The sequence below is a fragment of the Solanum pennellii genome, chromosome 1 (genome assembly GCF_001406875.1).
Source record: "Solanum pennellii chromosome 1, SPENNV200".
NCBI classification, from domain to species: Eukaryota; Viridiplantae; Streptophyta; class Magnoliopsida; order Solanales; family Solanaceae; genus Solanum; species Solanum pennellii.
The window spans coordinates 50226771-50232994 of NC_028637.1; the positions used below are offsets into that span (position 1 = coordinate 50226771).

The 6224-nt window shown below is 28.6% G+C and overlaps 1 pseudogene; it reads left to right on the forward strand.

The window, feature by feature from the left end:
- The first annotated feature begins 2293 nt into the window (after nt 1-2293).
- On the forward strand, nt 2294-2780 carry LOC107001233 (annotated as a pseudogene).
- The last annotated feature ends 3444 nt before the right edge of the window (nt 2781-6224 follow it).

Genomic DNA, 6224 nt, shown 5'->3' on the forward strand with positions numbered 1-6224 from the left:
TAGTTAGTTAGTTACTTTCCATTTTATAGTTAGTGGTGTCATAGTTAGTTATGTAACTAATTAGTTTGTTAGTTTGTTAGATTGTTATGTTGTTAGTTACTCTTTTCTTTCTCTACTAGATTGACAATCTCACATGTATATATACACCTCTTGGGTGATCAATGCAATCAATCAATCATCTTCTACAATACAATCTCAAGAGTATACTTTGATATTCTCCTTATGGAACTTCACAGCCTCATCAATGGCTGCTTAAGTTCAGCTTGAAGGTTTCGATAATAATGCACATTTATAACAAATAAATTAAATTTGTATTGGTCAATTACATCACTTATGAATTCTTATCGCTTGCGAATTAATTGTCACCCATTTTAATTATTAAGATTTCAATTTAAATGATTTTTAACTATATCTATGTATATAAAAGGACTTGCATAGTTTGGTTAATTGAAAAGGAAGAAGCAAAACTAGCAATAGAAACATTAAGTTTTTACCCAATGTAATGTCTATGTACAATCATGTAGAGAAGCTAAATGCAGCTTCTACCTTTGCTCCACATGTATCTTTTCTTTTAATTAGTGTCTACGTGCATGTGTGTGGTTGTGTGTGAGCGTGCATGCGTGTGTAGGATAGAATCAAACTTTATGTGTGTGATTATATTGGGTAAGTTGTTGATCATGCATAGATAATAAAAATTTTACAACCATCATTATTTAATCATGTACAATTAATATTTATTTGTATGTTTTTATATTAAAAACTAAAATATGTATATGTTAAGTTAATACTATTTGATGGTTTATACAAGCTCAAATTTTAATGTGAAAGATCTTTATTTTTTCTCAAAGTTTCAGCGAATAAGACATCTAATTTCAAAAAGGATAAAAACTTAATTCTTTAGTTATGTCTAATCTCAGAATATCTAAAAGAAAATGTTACTAACATGAATATTTGATCGATTTGTTTATAAAATTAAAAAAAAAGATTAAAAAACTGAATTGTAACCCAAAATTAACGCATTCAATCCTTTTATCTTACTTCAACCGTGTGGACCCACGACCTCCAAATCCTAGATCCGCCCTAAGATGATAAATGACCTTTTACAACTGATATTTTTGGATGAAAATAACAAATGTATGATATGATTAGCGCATTTATAACAAATAAATTAAACTTGAATTAGTCAATTACATCACTCTTTAAATTCTTCTCGATTGCGACTTAATTGTAACCAATTTTAATGATTCAAATTTCAATGTAATGAGTTTTTACATCTATTTATATATAAAGGAGTTGCATAGTCTAGTTTATTGAAAAGGAAGAAGCAGAATTACTAATACAAACATCAAGTTTTTAGCAATTATAATGGCTATGTCAAACAATCAAGTAGAGGGGCTAAATGTAGATGCTTCCCTTGCTTCAGATGTATATTTTTTTTGAACTAGTGTGTGCGTGCATGCGTGAGTGTGTGTGGTTGTGCGCGCGCGTGCGTGCGTGTAGAGATAGTTTCAAACTCTATGTGTGTGATTATATTGGGTAAGTTGTTAATCATGTATAGATAATAAATTCTTTTACAACCATGTTTTTTTTTATATTATACAATTTATATTTATTTGTGTATTTTATATATTAAAAAATTAAAATTTTTGCGATTTACCACACATACTAAAATTAGTCATCACATATAGTTTTTTTTTTTTTTTATGAATTCTCGATTAGAGATATAATACTATTACTACTAAGCTTATTATATGATGACATAAACATACTGAGTTGTTTAGTATAAGATATAAGGAATACTAATTTTAGGAATAAAGTACATTATTATTTTTTATGAGTTTGGTTAAAAGAATTTAATAATTCTAAGATTGTGTGATAACCAATCTCATGGGATAACCTTAGCTTGTCTATTCCACCCCCTTACCAAACGGCCTCCACAGTGTGCCGGTAGAAAGAAAAATGTTTTTCATAGAAAATATTTTTTAAGAAAACATTATTTAGAAAAACAAACGATTTCTTACTTATTTTCTTGTATTTGGTCTTTAAGTATAAAAAAATATTCTTATATATCTAAAATAAAATCACGAGGATGGAATGAGAGCGGGGGTGAGTGATCGTGAGGGTGTGGAGGAGAAAATGCAACTTGTTTTTTCTATTTTTATTATGAAAGTCATTTTCCTTTATTTCTAAGGATAGTATTTAAGTAAAGAAAATATTTCTATTTTCTTTCTTTTACTATGTAAAGTGTTGCACCAAATGAATTTAATACCATCTAATTTTTTATTATCGAAATATGTCTTGTCTATTTATTCTGTCATCCATTGCAATTCTTGTACAAATAATAATTTCCACAAATCCACTTCACCATTTTTGCTCAAAATCTGAAAATCTTACATTCAACAGTTACTATGCACAAAATTTGAAAAATCTTTTAGGTAATCTTTACCTAAAACCACCCCTAACAGGTTTCTCAACTTGCTCATTTGGGCAAAATCATGATCAAACAAATGGACTTTTTCTATGTTGTGGCGATATTTAAAGCAAAAATTACAAATCTTGTGTTAAAGATGCTAGTGAAGAACTTTTGATAAAGAAGCCATCATATGATATGATAATTGTCTCTTGAAATTTTCCAACAAAGATTTCTTAGGAAAATTGATAATACGAACAAGTTTTACATGTGAAATGTTCGCGTTGTGAAGAACCCTAAATATTTCAATGCAAAGACTAAGGAATTGTTGGGAAACTTGGCGGAAAACGCTTATAGAACGTCAAATTAATTATTCAGATTTCAATTTAAATGAGTTTTAACATATATCTATTTATATAAAGGACTTGCATAGTTTGATTAATTTAAAAGGAAGAAGCAGAACTAGCAATAGATACTTCATGTTTTTAGCAATTGTTGGTGAAAACTTACAAGATAACAAAAAATTACAAGATTACAACTGAAAAATGAAATGAAGAAAATAAATCTCTTCAGGTTGGGGCGCCGATATCTCTCTTTAAGGAGATTTAAGCCCACTGCAGCAAATGTTTTCACCGGTCTAGCACTTATCCTCTTTGACTTGTCCCCTCCAGGATACAACATCCTTCACAAAGTATAACTCAACAACTCTATGTTTTTCTCTTGTGTGTTGTGTATTTCAAACCAAATGAAGACCACCATTATTTACTACAAGAAGTCTTTCTAGCAATAAATAGGAAGATAGCGGTGTAGCAAATAGTGAAAATAATGATTATAGGAGTTACATATGTTACATAGGTGACAAAGAATAATGAAGATAGAATACAGAGTGAGATAATGAAAAAGCAACCAAAATTACCAAGCACCAACGTTCAACTGCAATTGATGCAGTCTTCAATGGAAAAACTGTCAGCACACTTCAATGTACAAAATAATGCACTAGAAGAAAATGAGTAATGAGGACATTACTACATTTTTCTTCCAACGACAGTAATGTCTTGAATGGTCACAAAAAAAAAAAGGTTAATGTGGCAATTCAATATATGGATTTTATATTATTAAAATATCCATATACTAACAGCAATTGTAATGGTTATGTCAAACAATTAAGTAGGGGGCTACCTGTAGCTGCTTTCTTTGCTCCACATGTATCTTTTATTTGAAATAATGTGTATGTGCTTGCGTGCGTGCGTGTGTACCAAGTTGTGTGTGCGCGTGATTAAGTGCGTGTAGGATATTTCAAATTTTATATTTGTGATTATATTAGGTAAGTTGTAGATCATGTATAGATAATAAATGCTTTTACAATCATCTTTTTTAATCTTATACAATCTATATTTATTTGTATATTTTATATATTAAAAAAATAAAATATGAATATATTAAGTTAATACTATATTAGAAGGTTTATACAAGTTCAAATTTTAATGTAAAAATTCTTTATTTTCCTCAAAGTTTCAGCGAAAAATACGTCTAATTCCAAAGAGGAAATAAAAACTAAATTAATTAGTTATCTCTAAGCTCAGAATATCTAAAAGAAAATTTTACTAACATGCATATTTTTTCGATTCGTTTATAAGAATAAAATAAAAAGATTAATAACCCGAATTGTAACCCAAAAAATAAGGCAACCGATTCTTTTATCTTATTTGAATGATGTGATACCCACGACCTCCAAATCCTAATTCCGCCTCTGCCTAAGGTGCTAAGTGCTTTTACAACTGATATTTTTGAAAAAAATGACAAACGTGTAATATAACTTTTTTTGGATCAAAATATACCCTCATTTAATTAGCTTTGTGTAAGATTATGCACATTTACAACAAATAAATCAAACTTATATTAGTCAACTACATCAGTTTATAAATTCTTGTCGATTGCGATTTAATTGTAACCAATCTTAATTATTCAGATTTCAATGTAAATGAGTTTTTACATCTATCTATAGCTACAACAAAAATAACTTTTAGCGACAATAAATAGACATTAATAAAGAGTGCTAAAGTCTTTATCGACATTAGTAAGTGTCATTAGAACTAATGGCGCTAAAGGGTTTATGAACATATACAAAGAATGTTAATTGCCGCTAAAATATATATTTAGCAAAAATTATGAATTAATTACCGCTAATGATCATTTTTGATGTAGTGCATCTATATAAAAGACTTGTATAGTTCAGTTAATTCATAAGGAAGAAGAAGAACTATCAATAGAAACATCAAGTTATTAGCAATTGTAATGTCTATGTCAAATAATCAAAGTAGAGGGGCTAAATATAGTTGCTTCTCTTGCTCACATGTATTTTTTCTTTAATTAATGTGTGTGCGGGTGTGCGAGTGCGTGCATGTGTAGAGATAGTTTCAGACTTTATGTGAGTGATTAGATTGATCATGTACTAATAATAATTTTTTTACAACCATAATTTTTTAATTTTATACAATTTATACTTTTTGTATATTTTATACATTAAAAAAATAAAAATCACGCGGCTTACAACACATGCTAAAATTTAAAATCGAACGATCTTTCATTTGTTAAGAGTGTATCTATTTTTTTATATTGTTTTAGCGCTTAAAAAAATTAATAAATATGTAATATCACAATAGTTATATCACTTTATAAGCATGATAAAACTAATGTGATTTGGTGTAACTATTGTGTAACTTTTTCTCACTTAGATTTAACAGTTAAGCACAAATTTAGTTATTGATTAAGCTAGAGTTTAATACCGATGAATAGATGTTGTGGGAAAAAAATTTCACTAGCAAATCAAAAATACATATTATTTTTTGGAAAAATGAGAAATTATAATATGATTTTTTCCTTTTTTTTTATACTAAAATTCACCTTTGTTTACTTGGATTTGTATAAGATAATGCACATTTATAACAAATAAATAAACTTGTATTGGTCAATTACATCACTTATGAATTCTTGTCGCTTACGATTTAATTGTAACTCATTTTAATTCTTGTCGCTTGCAATTTAAATGTAACCCATTTTAATTATGGTCGCTTCCAATTTAATTGTAACCCATTTAATTATTCAGATTCAATAAATGAGTTTTAACAACTGATATTTTTGAAAAAATGACAAATGTATAATATGATTTGTTCTTGGACCAACATATACCCTCATTTAATTAGTTTTGTGTAAGATTATGCACATTTATAACAAATAAATTAAACTTATATTAGACAATTACATCACTTTATAAATTCTTGTCGATTGTGATTTGATTGTAACCAATTTTAATTAATAAAACTTAGGTCAGTTTTCGAAAATCAAATTCACGTTTAGAGCTTGGAGAAAAGAGAAAAGCAAAAGAGAAGGAAGAAAAGTCAAGAATTCGCCAAGAACATCAAGAACTTCAAGTGGATTTCGTCGGGGGATGTGAGATCTTTTGTGTTGAGTTAGTTCACCCACACACCAATTTGTTTTAATTAAGCGATTTGTGAGTTGTTTACATGTTAAAAGGTGAAGTCCTTGAAGAAAAATCTTGAATTCTAGTTGATTAAATTGTTGGATGCCTATTGTTGTATGATTCTAGTTTCTCCGGGTTGTTTCCAAGTTGAATCCAGTGGGTATTGAGGGTACCAATTGTCACATTCCGGGAGCACCCCCTAGAGTTAACCGGCGTCGGCGTGCTCATCGAGGACTAAGACTAGCATCACCTCTTGCATACACACAATATATATATATATATATATATGTATGTATGTATATATATGTGTATATATATATATATATATATATA